The following is a 24,082-nucleotide window of genomic DNA, read 5'->3' as shown; positions in this document are numbered from 1 at the left end:
AAACTATCCTTAATGCTTCATTATGTGACTGTGCTGGAAATAGCTATGGAGATACACTTTTTGCTGCATAAAAGGATTTATACCTGCAGCGATCCAAACACTACTGATACACACCTGCTTCCTTCTAATGGTCTCTGCTAAAGCAGCCCAGGAGATTTTTGTTCAGAGCAAGGCCCTATCACACCTGGTGTTATCCTGACCCTTAACAGACACTGACCTTCCAGCCTAAACCTGAAGTCCTCAAGCATCTTGCTACAAGGCTGGTATCAAATGTGCACAGTGGGTGATGAGGTCAGTGAACCAAAACCTATAATCCTTTATGAAACACCAAGTCCTCTCCAGCTTGCAGAATTGTCTGAAAAAAACTGGTACAAAAAGCCAAAATGTCACACATTAAAAGTGTGCAGTTGTAGCTTGTTAACAGAGGTTGTTCTCAGAGCTTTAAGCAGGTAACAGACATGAATAATTTTCTGGATGAGGTAAAACATGCAAACGTGGTAGCTTACAAGTATGTTCAAAGCGAGTCTTTTACTGTTTTTAAACAGTGTACTAACCATATATGAAAAATTCCTGACTGGATTCTTCAAACACAAGTGACACCTGAAAGCTGACATCTGTCCAGATCCTGTTATAAAGGACCCAGTGGAATTTACCAGTTCTGTTTCCTGTGTTACCACCACCAAAAAACCATCTGAGAAGCCAAACACACGTTGCAGCAACCAGCACCAATCCTCCTCCCATGCACTCTGGGATGTGTAACCTGTGTTTGGCTTATAAAGCTTTAGACCAAGAGCTGGCTCTTTTCCTTTTAACTTTCACATAGTACTTAGTATAATGAGGTCCAGAAATGCTGATTCTACAGATCACCATAAAGCAATTAAAATCCAGCCATGACTTCCTTCAGCCTTTTTACTACTGATTTACTACAATCAGCTGTAAAGCCTTCATGAGTCTGCCTGCGACCATTAACAAACTTCAGGAATAGTAAAACAAATCCTAGCAGCAGAGACACTGATCTTTTGATGTCTTGAACGTCAGAGACATTCCTCTCCACAGAGTTGAATGAAAACCACTGCAGTGTGAGGCCCATGTAATGAAAAAATACTTTAAGGTAGACACTTCTCCTTCTCAAGGTTTTTGTGTTTTTTTTTTTGGGGGGGAGGGGGGGATGCTCTTCTCCCCATTCAAAGTTGACCCCAAGTAGTGGTAACCCTTCCAGAGATGCACAGTCCCATTACTGTCTGTCCCCGTTTCAATGTCACCCTTAGAGGCATCACAGCTACTGATGGAAGCACATGGCTGTATTTATCTGTGGGGTTCTTCAGATTAAAAAATTAAGAGATTCTCTTCACATCAGACACAAAGCAGTGGTTCATAACTCTGGAGAGGGAAAAGGCAGGGTCTGATATATTTAATATCACACATAATCAGCCGTGTAGTGCTTAGCATCACACATTTGCTTTCTTTATGCCAATTATTCAGGCTGTAGTTCACGATCAATCCTTTCAGCAGGAGCACCAAGAGCCGCTCGAGAGCAGCTGGGTCACCACCCGCCATGCACAGCACGCCGCGCCAGGCACCCACAGCACCCGCTCCAGGAATGAGACAGACAACATGGAGAGTGGTTATGTGAGCTCTGCCCTAGGCAAGTTTTCACTTACTCACTCATGTCTGCACAGGTTTTATGTGACTTTTTACCTAAGAATACAATAAAAGTAGTTACCATAGCAATTTTCACATCACTTGATACTTGTGCTACCTCTGAGAGTCAGAGCACCTTTTTATAGAAATTCTTACCATGTGAACTTTCTGATTTTTAGATGGTTTTGGGGGAAAAGAGACATCTTGCATTTTCTGAGATTTCAAAATCCTGTTGAAAAGCAATGCCTTTGTTTCAAGAGAGAACAATGCATATTGCAGAGTTGAAACTTAATGCATTTCAGAGGAGATAGAAGAAAGTGGCTTATTCCAGAGGTATTCATGATCCACAGAGATGATGGAAAAATGTCTGCCAAAAAGAAGCCTCTTGCTCCGTCAAAGATACAGCATGCTTAAAGAGAAGTTTTGTTTCCATGGTGACTGAATTTGGAGTAAGAACATCCCCTGAATCAGACATTGCTAAATCAAAAACCCAGTTGCTTTTGTTCATGCAGCGAGCTGGGTTCTTAACCCTGCCTCATCCAAATAAACATTTAATTAATATTTTGTTCTCCCATTTTGATGTGTACGGCTTCTCTTTGTAAATGAAGCAGTAAAAATTAAGAAGGTAGAACTAAATACGAGAAACCTGCTCTTACAATCTTAATAATTAGAAATAGCTCTAGTTTTCAATACCATACCAGTATTTTTAAAAAACACTTTTAAAAATATTAGCATCAGCTATCTTTTAAAGACAATTACCAATTATGCATAGGCCAATGATGTACAAGTTCTTCTTTACTTTCCTCATCTCAGATATAAAAGCTAATCCTTCCCTCATACTATCAATCTCACATTTTTCTAAAGAATGGGAAAAAAAGGATTCTCAGCAGCCAGCTTTGAAGGGACTGCTACCCTGGAGTACAGTCAAATGTAAGAAAGGGCAACTCAGAGCTGAAGGTCCTCAACAGCCACATTTTGATCAGTCATCTGCCTGTTTAAAATTCTGATCTCACCTATCTCACAAAAACTGGCAACAGCTCCACTTCCATCAGTCAGATTACTGCCATTCAGACTAATACCAGGCACTGGACTCAAGACAAAGGTCGTTTGCTTGAGCGTCTCACCTCATGCATTGCCAAAGCACCACAGGATGCAGAAGATTGTGTGAAGGCAGCAGGAGGTGAAACGGGAAGCCCTGGCTTTGTGTCGGAGCAGTACCAACAGGCTGACAGTGTTGTGGCTTTTCAGCATTGCATGGCTGGATGGCAACGGGAAAAATGGTTGAATCCTTTGCTGCTCTGGGGACGTATCTCTGGTGATCTCACGTGTAGCATATCATTTTTGCCAATGAAATTGAAGGGCCTATTTTAGCACTTGGGTTTTGGCTAAAGTCACTGAAAGCAAAATCTGACACAGCCACTAAAGCTACCAGCACCTTCTGGTAGCTGCAAATGAGCTATTGTCATATGCAAGTTACGGGAGCTGTATGGAAAGGGAAAAAAAGTCCATGATGGCTCAAATTTAAAAAAAAACCAACCAAACAAACAAAAAAAAAACAATTAAAGTGTTTGAGATACAGAAACTGGAGTTAACTTAAAAGGGTACTTAACAGAATGATTTTCTCTAGCATTTCTGGCCAACATTTCCAAGTTGCACAATTCTCAGCACAGTGGCATTTATTTTTTTCCAGCAAAAAAAAATACTTCAGTACTTCTTTCTATATTAATGAAAGAATTCCAGCTTCAAGCAAGAAACCTAATATAACAATGGACATTGCATGTTTCCATTTAAACATATCTGAAGGATCAGTCATCGTTATCCAAGTTGCCCAACACTTTCCAGTATAATGCCCTTTGTCAGTTATTTCTGCCATTGCCAGGCTTTAGGCTGAAAGCTTACATGCTGGGTGTATGCCTCAAGCCATTTCTTTTATCTTTTTTTTTAATTTTAACTAAAGCAATACAGCTGTTTCTGAATTAAAATGAAGAAACAGTATGCTGCTTCGCCCACAATACAAAGCTTTCAACTTTTGCCTTGTTTGGCTCTACCCACCCCACAATTGAGAATGCAACCCAAAGCTTTGGCAACTATTGGCACTAGAGCAAGAATGTTTTCTGCCATCTCCAGGAAAATCCACCCAAATTTAGCCACTTTACCAGCTTTGGAAAATAAAACCTCAACTGCTATGTGCCTATAAAAATAAGTATTCAAGATCCTTTTCCTGAAGTTTAGCACTCTACACTTTGGCCTTAAAATGTAATGTTTTGTTGACTACTGTCAACAGCATTATCCAAAGTCCCATGTCACATGCAACCAAGCAGGCAGAAGCCTGACGCTGAATAAAACATATCTTTTCCAGATCCCTTGGCTCTGACTACCTTTTCAACAGCACATTGCCATGTCAATAATTCTCACTAGACTGACTGTAGAAACAAACAAAAAGAAAAAGTCACAAAAACAATCAAGCCCAATTAATTTGGATATTCCAGAAGTTTTCCATCAGCTTCTGAAAATGGGAATTTTTCACATCCAGTTTCAGCAGAGCCTGCCATGCGAGAAACAATTGAGACTTTATTTTTATTTGGAGCAGAGCAAAATGAGTCTTTCAATTAAGTTTGTGTACAAAAGCTGAGGTTTTAAGTCCTTCCAAAAATCATTTTCTTCTACTTTTATCAAGTTAACTGAAAAGTTTTCACTCAAATGTTGTCTACAAACAATCCTGTTTACTAAGTGTAAATTTTGTGATATCAACAGTTTAATTCTTCAGAAAGTCTGATGATGGATGGGTCTCCTCTCAGCTCACTTAATGACAGGTATCTAACAAGGTGGAACGAAGCGGTCTCTAGAGATTCCCGTCTCTCAGCTGCCTGCTGAATGTAGCTAAGACCAGACACTTAATTTTTAGGCAGCAAAAGCTAGATGAAATGAGTCCTATCCAAGGATTAATTTTATTAGATCCCCTGGATATCAACTACTTCTGCTTGCAAAAGAAGGAACTGCAGGATGAAAGCTTGGCTCTCCTCACTTCTGCATCTGCTCATGGGCTTGTGTCAGGGATTCCAGCTGCAAGCATCAGCTTGACTTGCGCTGCTTTCATCGTACTTTAAAGAGTTTTCTTTAGAACTGCAACATGAAATCCTTAGAAATACAGCAACAGTTTATTAGTGTTGAGGAGCATTTCTGGACCCTGCACAGTCAAGGCCTGGGAGGAAAGGTTCTCACCATGTCACAAAGTACAGAAAGGACCCAGGGTGGGAATATGGCCCTTTTACAAGTCTCAGCCATGACTGTCATCCTTAGAAAGATAAAAGGAAGGAAGCAAATAAAACATCTTTCTTTAGACATGCCACTAATGTGCACGCATGTGCCACAACTCCACTGCAAGGGGCAAAACCAATCTGTCCCATTGGTTTATGTTGGCATGCAGTGAATTTTGCCTCTAATTGCTACCAAGGGATCTCAAGTTCTTCTGTCTCACAGCCTCCTCTTTGATCATATTACTTGGGCTCCTTATGCCTATGCACTTTAAAATGATAGCTAAACCTTTTGTTTCCTATTCTGAGCCAAAAAGTCCCATGTAAGGGTAAATCCTGCATCAATATGCTTATATATTTTGAGGAATACGTTATATCTGAAGTTGCTGCTCAGATAAAAACTAGCTTTGCTTTTTACCATAATCTACCACACACAGACAGACTAGAAGCTCGGGGGTGTCCATTTCTTCCACAATTTATATTCAGTCTCATTAACTTAACAAGTAGGTGACAAAACAATTGTACCTATTCAGCATAAATTGGGCAGCATCCTTTTGAGCTTCCTTTCCAACGTTTCATAAGTTCCATGCACCTAAACAAGGAAATTAATACATTAAGCATTAGTACTTAATAAAGGTTTCCAATTACTATGTTTTCCTCCTTAACCTGAAAACCGACATTTATGATTAAAAAAAAAAGTTGATGTTATGAAAACCTTCAAATAAAGAAGAAAAAAATTGAGATCTATTGTACATAGGCCAAGAATTTAAAAAATTATACTGGGAGGAGAACCATATTGTATTTTCAAATCAACTAAAACCAGTGGTCAATAGGTTTTAAACTGTTGAATAAGATGCCTGTTCACACAAGCTCCCTCCACGATTTACTCATTAGCCCTTATGAAACAATAAGAGTTTACTAATACAATCACCAGAGCCTGCTACTCAAAGCACCCTTTCCAACCTTCCGACAACTCGCCTTTCTGAAGGATGAGTAAAGGATGACAATGGGCAATTTGGAAGCAGAACATCATGTCACTCAGCCCTATCAAAACCCACAGACTGCAAGAAATTAGATGGCTTAGTGCAGTGCCACATCTCCAGCAGCTCTTCAGCCTGCCAGCATCTTGGCACAGGGAGCCAACAATTCTGCATCAGCCATTACTTGTCCTGCAGGTCCAAGACTCTTTCCAGGCTGACTGGTGCTCTCCTTCCAGTTATTCTCATCCCCAGAGCACCATGATTTTCTGCCAAATTTGCATACACTGCTGTTTCCAGAAATTCCAGTTCAGTGTTTACATGTGTTTCACAATGATCACTCCTAACAACCATTGAGAGAGACAATATTATCATGTTTTAATTTCCTATGAACTAGTGGCTAAGACTGTGTAGAAGTTGTGAGTGCCAGATGGTCCAATTTATTTTATTTATTCTTTCAGCATCTTTATAGAGCCATAGGCACTTTACACATTTTGCCATTTAAAATCATAAACGTTTTGCCACCAGCCCTAAAATTCTGCCAGTTGCCTTGGCTGTTACCTTTGCTACGTCACCAGTTACCAGTCAGCATCACAGGCTTGCCAGGACCAAGGCTGAAGTACAGTTAAGAGAACTACAAATCCCAAACTGCAAACAGCTCTTAGACAAACTGACTGTCAAGCAAAGCTTTACTGGTGGGCAACCATTATTTTTTACTGGGAAATCCTCTTACTGCCTTTGAGCAGTGGAAGTCAAATAGGCAAAGCACAAAACAGCAGCATTTACTTTGTCACAGCTTAGATGACTTCAAACACTTTGTATAGACAAGCAGAAAGTTTGAGAGCTACTGTTTTTATTTGTCCTATTAGTTCTAACTTGGCTGACCCCAGAAGATGGGTTATTTAGGGCAATCATTAGTGAACAGTGGAAGGACGACCAGCTGGAAGTGACCGTCTTGATATCACACAGGAAATGCTGATACATTTCTATCTTACTTTGAAGTATGTGTATGAAGAAAGACTCTTTATCAACATCCAAATGAAAATTTAAAAGAACCAGAAATTTATGGAAAGGCCATCTGAATTTACCGCTCCAAATCAGCAAGTGTGGAAGTAGTCACTTGAAAGCTTTTCTGAGCAGAGATGTGCTGGAGTACCTTGCTGAGGCAAGATCCACCTCCCAATCCAGCAATAATGGAAATTGTTTATTAGTCTTTTCATTCCACTACTTTTTTTTTTTTTTTTTTTTTTTTTTCTGTGTGAGAACTCCCCCGACAGATCCTACAACACAAAGGAAAAGCTGCTTTCCAGCAAGTCGCAGATCTAACCAACATGAAAGTGGGATCCTTACCATCTGCTACCTGGAAGCTGTTCAACATGCCTCATCTATGCAAGAAAAATGACAAAGGCAACCGTTGTGTTACTCACAGTTATATTTAACAACAAAACCCCTAAAATCTCACTTTCTTCCCAGTCCCAGGCTTCCTAGAGCCCATGGTCAGAGCTGCCTCTCCTTCCAAGCACAACTTGCTCTGGAACTGTCCCCACCCTCTTGGTGTCCAGACCTTCTTCATCCTACCAGCTCTGATCCCAAACGATTTGTCTACATGCTTATTTGGTGGCAACTAGGAGAGAGTCCTAATCAGAAGAGAGTGACAAGTATTCCAGTATTATTAGTAGTTTCCAGTTATTTTATTGGGGATTTTAATTTGACTTTTTCTTCTTTCCTTTGTTTCAGCACTCACTGAACTATTAGACTTAAAAAATATCTAATGTCAAGTAATAAGGTGGGGGCTTCTTCACTGAGACCAGCAACCATGGAGATAGTCTGGTTTTACTATTCATGACACCATTTAGGTTCTTCTTTGTCACCTGCATTTTTCAAATCACTTTACTGTACTGTGTGTTTCCCAATAGCCAACCAACAGAATTACTTCTCTGCCATAAGACAAAGCAATGTGATAACACAGGCCAGTCACTCAGGCAAAGGAATAGCTTCCACTTCGTTTATATGAAAATGGTAATTTGTAACAGCCTTAATATGTGAAATATTCTGGATCAGATAACATAATCATCAGCCTATGCTCCTCAGAGGCCAGTAACTCTTGCTCAACATCTCACCTAGGAAGAAAGCTTGGCTATCTGAAAAAAGTGCTAATTAACTAAAACTCCATTTTGAAAAGACAGTATCTGCACAAGAGAGTTTGGCAAATGTTTCTTTTCTGAAGAATTTATTTGAACAAAACACTGCATTTTAGCTTTAATTACAGTTAGACCAGCTATACTGCTGCTTCCCAGGGAACTACAAATCTGTAGCACAAAAGCAGCCATACTAGCTGGATGAACTTTCTCTTCCCCCCCCACCCCCCCCTTTTTTTTTTTCGGAAGCACTGTAAATCAGCTGTTTGACCAGTCTTTTCTCCAGGTGAGAGCCATACTGGATACAGCTTTATAGTCTAATTGCAAATCCACTGCCTGGGGAATCTGCTAATCCAGAGCCCTGTAGCTGTATCTTAATCTGAATTAACATTTCTGGAACTGCTGAAGATGTAGAAATATTATTACTCATTTGAAAGATGATTGGAAGGACTTTTCCAGGCAGGCAAATTCAAAGTATCACGTAGGTGTTGCTTCTTAGGCTTTTTATGTAAACTCACCGGGAAGAGTAGAGAAGTAGGACAGAGAACAGTAGTTTCCCAGCTCAAACCATACCCTCACAGGGGCTTACCTGTGTTGCTGAAGGGAAAGACTTTTTTTTCTATGTAAAGCCAGCACTTAAGAGATTCACTGTAAGCACTGAGCAGTTGTTTAGGTATTACCATGGTTAAATAATCATGGAGAATGGAGTAAGGAGAACAGCGCTGAGAAACTGTCTTCATGCTACACAGGAAGAATATTTTGGGGGGAGTTTCTAGGCAATCTGCAATTGAACCTGGGTGTTATTTATTCAGGCATCCTGGAAACATCCTCCAGTTGCTCTGTGGGGGGTGGCAGAAGAATTCAAGTAACATCCCCTGGTTTAGAGCCAAGTGGGTGATGACCGAGGCTTCTTCCTCTGCGGCCCTGGGAGGAGAGGAGACTGGCACAAGCTCATGGTACAAGTCTCAGAGACACGGACAAAGTGCCCTTTGCTTCATGAGACAGTTCCCAGCACGCAGCACTGCTGAAGGATACTTAGTGCAGGATTCCTGAGAATCTCTTAACTTAGCTCTTGGATCGTATTGCCACCAGGATGGAAAATTAATTAAAGCAATACTTAAAATTGCAAAACAGAAAAATATTATCCATATTACTAGCATTACAGTGGACTTGTTTTTTTTCCTTTAAAAAATCCCCAGATACTACACGGGCAGCAAGCTCATGATCTTTCCCACTGGAAGTACAGTCTGAGTAATGCAGTTTTGCATATGGGACATTTCCCACGATTCAGGGAGTCAAAGGCATCCTTGTTTCCTGGCATAGCCCAACACAAACCCCACAGCTACCAGAGCTTTTGGGACGCTTGCAGTTGTTCTGAGTGTGATATTCTGCCTTGGGGAGGGAGATGATGTATCACACAGTTTTGTATTTGACAACCAGATCTTCCCCTGATGCGGATATAAAATTGTGGGCCAGGCAAACAGACCTTGGTTCTGTTCCTAATAAAAAAGACTATTGCTCCCACACGAGACTCTCCAAAGACGACTCGGAGGCATTGCCTCCCCAGAAATGCCATGTCCTCTAACCGCATTGAGGCGTTTCTTGTCTACCTGTCACACAGGCCTCAAGATCGAACGTCCTGTTAATGTCTTCACAGCTCGGGGTGGCGTTACAGGAGGCACGAAGGGCAGAAGCGGCCGGGCTGGGGCTGGGGGCGGCGTGAGGGGGCGGCTCGGCCGTTTCCCGCCCAGGGCGCAGCAGCGCGCGGCCCCGGGCGCCCCCTGGTGGCTCGCTCCGGCACACGCCGCCCCCGCGGCCGCCGGCTCAGCCCCGGGCGCGCGGCGCGGCCCTGAGGGCCCGACGGCGGCTGCCACGGCGGTCGCGCTGCCGGGGCGGCCTGGGAGCCGCGCGTTGGCATCCAGTCTCCGTTTTCGGAATAATAAACGGTATTTCCCATCAGCAGAAGCCAAATCTACTGATCACAAAAAACGGGCAGAACAAACAGATAATGAAACGCCTGCTGAAAGCATTAGTGCCCCTCCTCCTAGCAAACATTTCTCACCTGTGAACTGAAGTGTTCTCAGTCAGATTCTGGACTTCTGCTACGTGCAGAAATTATTGCTCACCTGCCGTGTTTCGTCCTATTTTACCAGTTTTGACGGATCATTTTAGGAAAGGCACTTCGTTGCAGCCAGGCCATTAATCCAAATCTCCTCCACTCAGCCAAGGGGCTCTGGGATATTCCAAGTAAATCACTGTGTTGATTTGGTTTTTGGTTTTGTTTTTGTTTCTGTTTTTTTGTTTCTTTTAATCCCTGAACATTTGAAGGACAAAAAGATAGTTTGGGATCTGCCTCCTGCTTCCCCAACACCTTCATTGTGCCACAGCTACATCATATGCCCCTGCAAACCCGACTGTTTAAGCATCTGTAAAGAAAACTCGTAGTATTAAACAGTTGCACAAACACCTCCTGGGGATGGTTCAAAACCACCCTTATATGTAAAATTTCAGTCACAGAATGAGCTTCAGTTTTCACTATGTCAAACCTCATTATATTCTGCTCTCACAAATAGTGGAATAATTTATCTTGTCACAGCCTGATGAGACTCCGGTGCCAACATTCCCCTAACCCACATACTCCCTTCTGAGCCATTTTGAGGGAAGGATCTAAAGACCTGTATTTTTTAATTACTTTATAGCATGTGATTACAATAACTTAGAATAAACTCAAGGGAAAATGAGGGCAGAAAAATTAACTCTTGAGAAAACTGCAAGTTGCTAACATGAAGTGTACACATTTCTTAATTTTTTTTTTTTTTTTTTTTAAATTGTGTTATGACTCATCACATGGAGTTGCCTCCCCAGTCCAAAAGCCAGGCTGTACAATTAAATTTTTGGACTTCCTAGGAATTCACACTTGAGTTTGAATTCTGTGAGCAAGTTTTAGCTCCCGGATAATCATATTAAATCACAGAAGCCAACACCTCTCATGCAAACTCAGGCAATTTAAAATCCTTACCCAGTATGCAATTGAAGTCCAAGCTGGGGCTAGTGCTTCTAGTGGACACACACACCCCACTTTAAGTGACTCATCTTTGCAACACATTCGCCAAAAATCTCATTCTCCCTTTCCAGCCCTGCTTAGCTTTTCTTCCTTCACAGGCTGGATTATCTCCAGCAGCTGCCCATGGTTTCCCTATTGTAGGTATATGGTGTGCACCTCAAGCTACTGACTCAAGCTCACAGACCAGACATTTCTGTCTTGCTCTTGGTGAAGTAACACAGAAATAGTATTATCTCACTATCATTCCTGTTTCATTTGTAATATTTATTCCTTTTTTTAAAAGTAAGGGTATCAATGATCACTATGTCAGCACTGAGATTTCTGGACCCTGATGTGACAGGAAGCATACAGCCAGACATGCTGGACTGCAAAGACTTGAAGAAAATATATTTTCAGAGCCCAGGGGAGTTACTATTGACAAATAAAATCTACAGGTGCTTCATGAATTCACAGACATGACAGATACTCTATCATTGGCAGAGTTCACACATGATAAAATAATTGATTTATCTCAGAGTAAAATGTGTTGCTTCCTTTAGAAGCAAATGACAAAAGTTAATGATACATCAGATGTTATCAAGTTATTTTAATATTTTTTTTAATCAGTAAAGACACTTTCTCTGAATTAGTTTTATTTATAGCTGTTCAAACCAAGACAGAGAGGAATTCAAAACATGGAGTTTCAGATCTTTGTAGAAACTGCTATTTCACTATGCTATTATGAACTAGGTTAGTTCAACTTCAGGGTTCCCCCCGTTTTATAGCACCTGTCATAAACGCTGAAATCACTCCGCTCCAAAGACAGGCAGAGCAAGCTTGAATACATGACTTCATCGCACTGCTTGTATAGCTGTGGTCAGTTTGACCACCAGAGAAAGCTAGAAAACCTTCCAGTCATTACAGTAATGCTGCCAACATGACATTTAGAAATACAGATGTTTTCTAAAGACACAGTTGAACACCAACATGCTTTGTGTCAGTAAGTCTTGTGGGAGCAGTCATTTCAAAGCAGTTTGTCATGGGTTAGGAAGGGTGATTTTCATTTTCCAACTATGCAGCTTGATGTCCCTATAAAACATTTACAGCAAAATCCCAAAGACATCAACCCAGTAGCCAAAAGACCCTGTCATGAGACAGTTGCTGCTGAATGACAACCCTGGCTTCCTGTGGCTGGCTTATTGCCTAAAAAGAAGTGAATGAGAGCCCAAAGCAGACACATTTTCTGTGGCTGTGCAAATGTAAGAAACCTGAGCTTCTCCTTCACAGAGGTTTGGCTTTTCACGCAATCAAAACACAACAGCCATGAGAAGTAGCTCTGCCCATGTCTCCAGACTTGGCTGCTCCCTATTGCCCTTCCCCATGCCTGCTCAGCCAGCATCCTCGATCCCTTCCACAGTGCCTGGCCCCTACCTCCCCACAATCTCGCAGAAAAAAATGGGTCATCATCTTTGTGCCCATCAGCAGAGCTGGAGATGAGTGTACAAGCAATGCAGAACTACAGCTACAAATTTTCCCTCTGATCTGTAATGTATAAGAGGAGAAAATAGGAATTAGTTAATATCAGATACACTCTTTCTCTCAGCATTTCAATGACTGTGTTAACTTTCTGGTTTGTAAGCTCTCTTTTCATTTTGGGGGTGAATTAATCCCACCGATTTGGCAGTACATCTAATACTTAATGAAAGTTGCATTAACACTTCCCCTTCAAGCACTAAGGCTTTAGCAGCACTGGGCCTTGTGCTTCTAATATTTGAAATCCAAGTTTTAAGAAGATAGAAATCTTCAGTTTAAGAACTAGTTCTGTAATTCTCTCTCATTTTATCCCTTGTTTTAAACACAGTCTGATTTAACTGGTCTACTTTTTCTTGTAATGTGCAAAAGTCCTCAAGTGCTCTGAATGCAGAGATCTCCAGGAACAGCAGTATCACATGAAACCAAGTGCTCACCATTTAATGTTGACTCACACTAATAATCCTGAATGCAGCACACTGGCCTACAACTTTACCTTGGAGAGACAGTCTATAAGAGAAGGCAATATGATGGAGCACAAAGGAATGAGGTGGTGTCCTCAACTGATATTTGTAAGAAAATTCATAAATTGTAAAAGTAGTAAAACTATGATTGATTTTACCACTCTACTGGCTGGCAGAAGGATACATACCATTGACATGGAAGGATAGGAAATGATGCTGCATCAGTAGAATTATGCAAAGCTATCTGAAGAAAAGCTGGAGTGAAAGCTTGTTACTTGATCTCAAAGATTTTTGTTTCCAAAGATCAGGATTTCTCAGCAGACAGTAACTATACCAAAAAAATCTCTATATATTAAGCCTGACACACCTGTTTCATTTTTTCCATCAGGAAAAAAATATCAAGTCAAAGGCTCTACCAAACTTGTCAAAACAAGAGAATGTTTCTACATGTCAGCCTCATCAATCAACTGGTGCCACTGCAGGAAATGCAGTATTAGGTTTCACATGGATAATAAACACTTTTTATATTTGACATTGATTTCTAGCTTGTCATTTTTTTATTAATACCTCAGCCCAAAAAGGAAGAAAGAGTGTAAAGCAAGGCAGAGACATGAGACTCTTAGTGGACATAATGCATTTGGTCTTGCTGATAATTCACATTGTCCCTATGCATTGAAGAAAGTAAATGCCACTGTTCAGGACAACTGGTCTTCAGTGTTATAAGGCTTTTATAAAGTAAGGCCATCTATTTTAATCTGGTTTTCAGAGTTAAAAGATACTATTACAGGTGGGATAAACATCTAGTTTTCATACTGGTTATATATTTGTCCAAAAATGAAAAGGTTAGGTAAATCTCACTGTGTTTTCAGATTTATAATAATTTATCAATGATTTCTGTTAATTAGGAAAGCAGCTGTAGGCTTCATTCCTATGGAAAAGGAGACAGCATCTACAGGAGCTATATCTATTCAACTCTGCAGACACCTCGGTCTAATCTGGCCTCTGTATCCCAGAAATATAAGATGAAATCAAAGCTCCCAGGCCCATAGAGACACAGGGCTCCTCATGGCATCCATGTGCTGAGAAGCAAAGATAACTCACCTCCACTTTTGGCAGGATTCTTCACCTGAGGCAAGTAACTCATCCTTGGCTGCTGGGTTTTCTCCATCTGTATACGAAGCAAAATTACTACCTGACAGCAAGAGGGCAAATGACAGTTAATGTTTGTGAAGTGCTAAGAATTGTTATGACAGACCTCACTCCTGCCAAATGAGGAAAATCAATTAACCCATCTCTGTGCTAATCCATCTCAGTTCCAATCAATCTAGTAATCAGCCATCTGAATGCTATTTTCTATCAGTTGCTCATAATTTTTTCACCTTGTTTTAATACAAGCATAATTTATTGGGGGTGGGGGGTGTAAGCCTCCCAGAAAAGTGAAATTAAATTTCACGGTAGTTTTTCTTCCTCACAAAGTGCTTACTCATCTCTAATTCCTGTTCTAGAATCAAGACAGGCACCAGGGAAATACATATTCAGGTTAACTTCTACAATCAGTACCTTGATGTACCTTGAATGAAAAAACTGACCAAGTGTCCTGGGTTGAGTGAGTGGTGGAGTTTTTTGGTGGCAGGGGAGGGGGCTATCGGGGCGGCCCCCTGTGAGAAGCTTCTCGAAGCTCCCCCAGCTCCACGTCAGCTCCACTTCTGTTTGGGAAATTGAGCCAATTGGCTGCGCCTCTGCGATAACGTATTTAAGAAGGGACGTGGTGACGGGCAGTCGGACTGGTAAGGAGTTGCTGCTGCTGCATGAACACCAAGGTCAGTGGAGGAACGGAGGAAGAAAGGAGGGGGGAGGTGTGCCAGAGCAGAGACCCCCCTGTATCCTGTGGGGAGACGGCAGGGCGGCCCCCCCCTGCCACCCATGAAGATCTACCGTGGAGCAGACATTGATTTACAGCCTGTTGTTCCTGCTCAGCTGATCAAGGTTCTGTGCCCGAAGAAGGCCGGGGTCTCATGGAAAAAGGTAGCCCCGCTGCTGTAATTCAGTGCTGGGAGGATTGCAGCATGCGGGGGAGTCCCACGCCGGAGCAGCTCGGGAAGGGCTGCAGCCGTGGGAGGGAATCCAGTCGGAGGAAGTTAGTGACCCATGACGGAGCAGTGTGGGGAACGCTGCGGCCCAGGGGAGGAATTCAAGTCAGAGAAAGTTTGTGGAGGACTGTCTCCTGTGAGAGGGGGACCACGATGGAGCAGGGGGTAACAAGTTTTGGACACTCCCCTCACCGAAGATGAAGGAAGTGGCAGCGCTGACTGTACCCCCCATTCCCTGCCCCTGCGCCACTGGGGGAGGAGGTAGAGATATCGGGAGCAGAGCTGAGCCCGGGAAGAAGGGAGGGGTGGGGGGAAGGTGTGCTCAAGATGTGGCAATGCTTCTCACTGTCCTACTCTGTTATGTGTTGTTAGTGTCTGTAATAAATGTATGTTCTTTTTTTCTTCCCCTAACGAGTCTGCCTTTTGCTCATGATCATAAAAGGGGGATTTTCCCCCATCCCAGTCCTATCTTGAACCCCAAGCCTGGCTCTCTGCCCCTTCTCATTGCCGGAGGGGAAGGGAGAGAGAGGTGCTGCATTGTGGTTGGCTGTCAATCAGGCCTAAACCACAACACCAAGTAATGATGAAGATGAAAAAATGTGGCTTTTTGGTGAAGCAAATGGTTGGAAGTTGCTCTCAAACTACACAAAATTGGTTTTGCTATGATGTTAGGCAGCTGGTGTGCTGTGGCTGCTGTTTATTGTAGTAACTGTTGTCTCATTGCTACTTTCAACCCCCTCATCTATTTGGTACAGTCATCTTTTGTTTCTCACAACTAAAGTACAGTGGTTTTCACAGGAATGTGTTTTTGTTCTATGTCCTGTCTTGCATAATGGGGCCTTAATATCCGCTTCTACATGATAAATATTTATGTTTAGCATTTTCATGTCTTCTATAATGGCCATTCTGCATTGGCTTGGGCTGCTGTAAAGGAAAAATAACCAGTTGCAGGCATCCAGGGTAATCCTGGTCTTAGAGGAAGTAAGAAACCGAATTTTAAATTCAGCAGCTCATAAGCCAGACAATTTCTGCTGATTCAGGTGTGTGTGACAAGCAGATGCCCTGAGGAATCCAATGCTGATCTCACACCCACATGCTCCAAGAGGCAGAGGGGAAACCCTTCTGCTTGTATCACAGTGCAGATGAGTCTTGGGACAGCTGTACGGGAGTGTGAGGATCCTAAAGGGACATGACCTAAAGACAGGTCATGCAGCTGGGCATGCAGCTGAAGTGGAATTACTACAAAAGCTGGATTAAAAAGTCTGCAGAGACAGCTCCTTTAAGAAAGCACAACTCTGCAGCCCCTGGGTCCCTAACTCACAGTATTGGGACTTATTTTTCCAGCAGACTTTTAGTATGCTGAGCAGGGGCATACAGCAAAGTCATGACAATCAGGAAAGTCTCAGGATAAAGTGGCAGCACATAAAGCTAATTCAGCTACGTTAATAGTGCCCCAGGAAACATAATACCTGTTCTTTAAGTGTGTAGTAGTTAGTCCTTCATTAGAAGTTTGTTTTGAAGAAATTTTTCTGCTCTTTGTTCTCTCTCAGTTCCTTTAAAGATGTTTTTCTTTCCCTTGAAAACAAATCATACTTAGAGTAAAGAGACTGCTGACCTACATTCTCAGAGTTCTATTATACTTAATTGTGAGGCATGTCAAATGAAATTCAAGAGTGAAGCGATCAGCACCGAGACAGGCTGCAAAAACACCTACCTCTCAAACTCCTAAGCCTCTCATTTGAAACCATTAGAATAATCTCTTTGAAAGATTCAAGTAGGATTTCCAATGACTGAATTTTTCTTCAGAGACACACCAGAGCAAGGCTTTTCACATCATAGAAAAGCCACTTAACTCCAATGCATGGACCAACCTGAGCCAAACACAGGCATGTTAAAATCAGAATATATGTTGCCTAAAAACACTTCCGTATTCAGGGATGTTATGACCAGATTGCTGTGGTCTGTCAAAATAGGAGCAAGGAGTGTATACCAAAGCAGGAGATGTCCACACCTGCATATCCTGAGATAAATACTGTTAGGGAACAAATAAAATAATACTGTATTAAAGACCACATTAGTTATTTTGGTTTATGCACATTTAAAAGTCCTGTCCAAATGTCTCTATCTCTTGGGAAAGAGGGATAAAAGAAATCAGAAGGTGCTGTTGGAGTAAGGAGCCCGATTCTGCTTGATCCTTGCCTGCCCAGGCACTGATCCTTGCACCCTCCCCAGCACAGACTATGGTGTACGGCACCGCACGGGGCTGCTGGCCACAGCCCTGTGGTAACAGGCCCGTTAAAGTCCTCCCTGACTCTGGACAGGAGTGGTATTTACTGGCTAACAGGTAATTAACAGTCCCTTCCCGATTCAGGACACTATGTTGCTAAAGAGACATTGTAAAATGCTGGGAGATTTTACAAATCACCCTTAGCCATCATGACCGAAGTCACATTAATTTTGGAGAACAGTTTAAAACAAGGGACATGCCTCATGCTCGCCGAGGGTTTGCACAGGCCCGTGACCCTGCCAAGCAGGGCAGAGCCCAGTGCCCAGCCCTCTCGCACGGTGCCTCAACTGTTTGGACACACTCATTTTGCTGTGGGTTGAGTGCACTGACAGCAAGTGTGTTTTATCCAAAATCATGTTCAGAATAAAGCTTTGAGTATAAAGTGCCACAAATCAAGGTGAATTTGAACCTTGTGAGTGAAAAATTCCACACAGTATGAACTTAACAGGTAACGAATGTACCAGGGATTAAATCTCAGACACACATGTACACAATATGTTTACATGCATTTATGTGCAGACAGTTTATATACATCTCAAATAAGCTGTTGCTTATGTAGTCATTATTATTTTTTCAGCTTTGGTCAGCTACTGCAATGTATTTCAAAAGTTTCTTTGACTGTGCACAGCTTGTATTTGGTGTATTCTTGACTACTTTCAGAACAAATGCATGTAAATGCAAAAAAGAGCAGGAGCAAAGACTGCTGAAAACTACTTTCAAATATTCTAAATAAAATCAATTGTAAATGTGTTTATTCTCACACACCCTTGTTCAAAAAACACAGCTGATTTGAGAAAAAGAATGCTAGTGAAGACTGAGGAGGTTCATCCAGTCTTATAAGTCTTATATCAGCTTAAAGAGAACTATAGATAGATATAGTGAACTATAGATATATTAAACTATAGATATAGTACAGATCGTAAACTACAGATAGATATAAATGAACAGCTCAACGTCTTTATTCCATTTGCTTTTTTAGATAGCACTGAAAAAAAATATCTATTCTGTCGCTGTTAACACAAAAAATACTCATAACATGCTACAGATTCCATGCTTCAGGCAGCACACCGTTTCCAAAGACTATGTATACGTTTTTTCCTTTGTGCAGCACCAGAAATACAAGGTAACAAAGGCCAGTAGTAACTTTCCAAGCTCACTTTAAGAGGCTTTTGCTTATCTTGCATTATTTTGTTCTTCATTCTCTCTCTCTCTCATTCTCTCTCTCTCTCTCTCTCTCTCTCTCTCTCTCTCTCTCTCTGGTCTCTCGAATGAAACACCTAACACTTACAAGGGTGACAAATTTTCTAGCAAGCAAGCAGCATACGAAAGATACTATTAAATACAAATTGTCAACTTGGTGCAAATACTCTCATCTCTGAGAGGGTAAAATGAAAGTGTCTCTTTCTATGATGATGCAGAGGCCTCATTGTAAGCACTGGGCATCAGGAATGTTTGCTATCACATACTTAAGTTAATAACTAGGTACCACCACACCTGGGACAAGGAAGGAGTTGAGGGCAATGAGCTGCTTTTGCTCAGTTTGTGGAGTTTCCATTTGGAGGAGGAGGAAGATATAAAATAGAGGATGATTTAAAAAACTACCTTGAGTTGAACAGCAGCCAGAGATTCTCACTGGATGGGATGAGTTGTGTTAAGTGTCTGCGGAGAAGCAGCAGGCAGACCTGAGCCTGGACCTCTCAGAGGAGCTCTCGGAGAAGGGGTAGAAGGTGGACTGGCACTTAAGAGAGTGCCCCGAGAGCTGCAGGTTGAAGGAACACGCCTGGCAGCCAGAAGCACAAAATAAACTTAGTCCCCTTCACAACAGGTACAATGCTGGTGTGGAGATGCTCCAGGTGAGCATTTCAGTGACAAAAAGCAAATCCTTCTACTAATCTTCTGACTATGCTGAGCTGTGAATCTCAGCCTAGAGGAAAATGCTACTGCCTCAGCCCTGCTGTCTCACTCTTACTCTGGCAGCTCATGAAATATCCTATGGATGTTTCATCCAGTGAAATATCCTCACTCACCATTGCCACTTGGAAACTGCTAATTGCTAAGACATAGCTCTTAATGAGTCGCATGGTATTTACAGAGACACTGTTCATTTGGAGTGATGTTATCTTGCAGATAGTTTTCCAGCATAAGCAGTACTGAAGCACACCAGGGCATACCTGACAATCATAATTTCTGTCACCCAATACAGTTTTACAATGACTACCCTGAAAATTCAGGTCAAAAACATCATTCTTGTTGGAGAGAAAACACAGCTCTGCCACAGGTGCATCAACATAGTTTTAGATTATTTTAAAATGAGATTTATCCAACCTGTCCTGCATTTTCACCATATCAAAATTCACACAATCCAACGAAAAGAAACTCATCTCTATGATATTCATTTCTGAGAAGACATGGTATATTTCTGCTGTTCTCCAGATATACAGCATCTATAAATTAAATATTTTTTTTTCAACATTTGTGTAATAACAGTTTTAAACATATTTCACATGAGACGTATCACAGTTTTTATAAAGAAAAGGCCGTTATCTTTTAAATACATTGTTCTGAATCCATACCTAACCATTCATGACCAAATCTATTTCATCTTTGTCAATTTTTAGTGTTCTCAAAAGACCACAACAGAAAAAGTTTGTGGTGAAAAGTTAATCCTAACAACAAGCTTCTCCATTCAGGACAGGGCATGACGCAATAACTACTTACCTGTTGATGAATTCAGTTTCAACACATCCCATCCCATACCTAACACCTACACCCCATGGAGCAGCAGAGCCTCTCTGAGCCACAGCTACGTTTTGCAGTCCTTGCTCCCATTTCTGCCTGAGTCAAGACAAAGGTAGTGCCTTCTGTGCATATAAAATGAAGAGCAAATCTTCCAGTGTTGCCAGTCTGAACCATCTCAGACAAAAATACCGAACCTAAAGCTCTATCCAGATCTTACTCCTGCCAGATTTCCCATTCAGTTTTGCTAATATAGGACATTCCACTCAAATAAACAACCAAATATTGATGTTTATGCAAATGAACAAGTTGCAATGTAAACCTCTGAAGTTTGCTTGTGTGTGCATCAAAACCAATAAACAGTATTTTTACTTTGCACCTTCTACCTCAAATACTATGAAAAAGATACCTTTCAAGTAAACAAATATCATTCAAATCAAGATAGTACCTGCAGTGTAAAATCTTCTACCACATTTTAAGGCAGCAAATATGCTATTATAGCTAAGTTGTATACCACTAAGACCAAGATTTTTGTAGTAAAAACATTGACAGACCCTTAACTATTATAGTGCCTCCTGGCAGTGCTATAATTAGACTGAACATAACTATTAGTCATCTTAATTAGTATACACATTCCTTGTTTAGCACAATAAAAATTACAAAGCAAGGATGCCACTTAATTAGGTGACCTGGGAATTGATGCCTATCTATATTTCACTTTTATTTTAAGTGTCCTTACCAAGATTAAATCTAATATTTATAACTAAATCTGGGTATTTATATGGCTTTCCACCTGTACATAAAATCACCTGTTAAATTAATATATATTAAATACCTCAAGGACATTTCTGAAGTTATGTTAGCAATTCATTTGGAACTGTATTCCAAGGAAAGAAATACATCACAATTTTAGAAACTCAAGGTTAATTGCATATTCTAATAAGTGTCTTACATACCATAAATTTAAAAGAAAAGAAAGTGCATTCAGTTAAATCCCCCATCACCCTTCTAGTTCTCCTGATGATGTCTCATTGTTTCCCTAGTGAAGTGCTTAGGCCTCTTTAAAACCTCTGCCACAGGACTGTCTAATGGCTCTGCTGTTGTAGGGAGAGAGGAAGGCAACATCAGATCTGTGAGCTTCACCTAATCCCAGCAGTACCACATCTATCCACATTCAATAAGAGAAATATTAAAATCTCTCTTACAGGTGCCTGAAAAGACAAGCTGTGAACCTGCAGCTCAGGACCTGTCTGTGGATCCGTCCATCAGTGCTCCCACACTGTTCCTCAATTTTAGGGCACAGGTACGCATGCAAAGAGCAGACATTTGTTCGACGGCCAGCAGTAAGGAGGAGGAGTTGAAGGTTTGGAAGAAACCACACCATTTCTTGAGTACCTCTGCTGAAAACAAATTCCTACATGATCAGAACTGCAGCTGTATTTTCTGCTCTTTTGTGACTTGAAATTCACCTGCACTTTCTTCTCATTCATTCCTTGTCTTCCCCATAACTGTTGCAAGAGATTCACTTAGGAAACCGGAAAAGTGCTCAGTGGTACTTTACCAGTAAGTGCAAAGACACTCACCAGTGCGTGGCAGGATGCAACAGCCCTTTAATAACCTTTGATTGGCTAAGGTAGATTTAGTTTTAAAGGTCTGGCTATTCAAGTCCGAGGAAAATACAATGGAAATCACCACTTCAAATACCAGTTTTTGATGATTTAACACCACAACATTCACTATGTTTAGCACCAAGTACTCAAACACACTTTCCAGCTGCAATTTCTGCAGATGTTTTGTTTTAAGAGTAGAAGTGAGTAGCCACATGCTTTTATTAGAGAAGTGGTTTTTAGTATGAATCTTATCCATCACACATTTTAAACCAATGAAAACTTAGTATAAGTAATCCCTGGTACCATGAAACTCTCCTCCACTTCACAAGTACCTGAATTTCTATAGTGCTGAAAGGCCACTGAGAACATATCTAGGTCATCTGGCAAGCTGTGTGAGGACTCAGTTTGATTTTAAGTCTCTGTCTTCACCTCAAAAAGTGGCAGATCGTGGTGGTCTTTCCCATTTCACAGATCAACTGAGGAGTTATTTATCTGAGGCTTTTTGAAGCTCGTGGTCTAAAATGAGACCAGCTGTTAGTTTCATAGCATCAACGATGCTACAGAATTGTTAATTTTGTTTAACAATTTTGAACGCACTGGTTTCACATAGATTTCTTGAAAATGAGGCATGCCTACTTTGCCACACAGATACACTATATACAGTAGGAGACACAGAACAAAGCAAGCAGTTGATGCAAGCCTCTAGCGTGCATCTTTAACTGTATGAATGCAATAACACCACCCTGTGTTTAAGCCTTGAGTGGGCAGAGAGCCTTTCAGTCTACCCAGAGTGCAATACAGCATGCAATAAACAGCTTCCGTGTGATACAACAGCATTTTGCAATAAAATTGCTGCTCAGAACAAGAGCCCACAAGAAAAATGAAGACAAAACAAAAATGTCATGACATTTGGTATAGAAACCAAACGTGCTTTCTTGCCAGGTACCTACTGACATTGCCAGACTTTAACCTCCTCCCTCCAGCCCAGAAAGCCCACCACAGCAGTTAGCAATCTGTTCACACTGTCATTAAACTGATTATCCCTTAGTGATGGAAAAGTCTCTACAAATGCCACAGTGCCACTGCTCTGTGACAAATCCCATTCCTTCTAAGTGGTGAGCATTTAATATTTACTATCCCCAGTTAATTTGAATTTAAAGGGGAAAAAAAAAAAAAAGAATGAATGAAGAAAATTGCTTCTGTAGGCAGACTATGGTAAATATCAGTATGTTTCATCAGAGCTCCTCTTTCATTAGTTCTAGACCAATTACAGCAACTATTTATTTTCCAGGCTAATTCTTCAAGCTATTAAAAAAACATGTGGATAAAACTAAATTCTCTCTCACCTCCTCATTGCAAAGGACTTTCAAATGATAATTGTTAAAGATATGGGGAGAATGGGAGGGTTATTGTTTGCCACAGATTAAGAGACTTGCCAAAAAACATAGAAGAGTTGATATACAATGCACACAGCAATAGAAAACAAAATAATATAATTCATGTAAAAAAAATAAGGCAACAACAATACAGGTGCAGGAAGTAATTTTTCTTACCATGACTCGTTTTCTGATTTCTTCTACTTCACCAGACTGGAAATGTTCAGACCATGGGCTCCCTGGTAAATATTTCTGGATACTTCAGGAAAACCTTTCAGTGATGTGGCTCCAAGGCACTGGCATCAGGCTGTCAGGGTCCAAATCCTTCTGAAAAGATGTGCTGTGCTGGTGGATTTCTTGTGCACCCATGAATAGCGAGAAAAGGCGATTACTGTAAATGCTTTGTCCATTATCCCCAAATAGCCAGACAGTTGTGCTGAAAAAGACTGGAAATGTAAGTATTTAACACTAACAGATAAAACAGTGTTGCAGGGCTTCAGCTTTGGCACACACAGAAGTTGAAATGGGCATCATTTATCCGATCTGATGAAACAGCACAAGTCAGTCTGCATTGGATCACGTTATATTTGCCAGATTTCCTTCATAAATGATAGCCTGCTAAAACAAAGTGGAACAAAGGGAAAAAGTACAAGGCCAAGGTTCACCAAAAACTTATGATGCCCCAGAGAAGAGACACTTGAGTAGGCTGTGAGAGGGGTTCAACCAATCAACACAAAACTCAGCAGGTATTCACTTAAGTTTTTTTAATAGGTGAACATAATTCTTGTTACTTTAAAACATAGTCTGTAGACTGTGCACCTCCCCGTCCACTTCATCAGTTTGCCTGAAGGGGACGTTAGGAGAGACAGTGTTGAAGTCTAATGTACAATGTATTTATAATTTACCTCTGTCTGCCTTCCTCTCTGTTCTCCCACC

General features: G+C 41.2%; 1 long non-coding RNA gene across 1 annotated transcript; it reads right to left on the bottom strand.

Annotated features, from left to right (window-relative positions):
* Positions 1-259: 259 nt before the first annotated feature.
* LOC116959469 lies at positions 260-23,505 on the bottom strand. The gene is made up of 3 exons (XR_004405866.1): positions 23,324-23,505; positions 5,421-5,487; positions 260-365 (listed from the first exon to the last, which is right to left on the bottom strand). It is a non-coding gene; the product is annotated as an uncharacterized LOC116959469 (long non-coding RNA).
* Between the last annotated feature and the right edge of the window lie 577 nt (positions 23,506-24,082).

Source organism: Tyto alba, unplaced genomic scaffold (genome assembly GCF_018691265.1).
Source record: "Tyto alba isolate M040663 unplaced genomic scaffold, T.alba_DEE_v4.0 Super-Scaffold_3, whole genome shotgun sequence".
NCBI lineage: Eukaryota > Metazoa > Chordata > Aves > Strigiformes > Tytonidae > Tyto > Tyto alba.
This window is presented reverse-complemented; position numbering and strand designations above follow the sequence as displayed.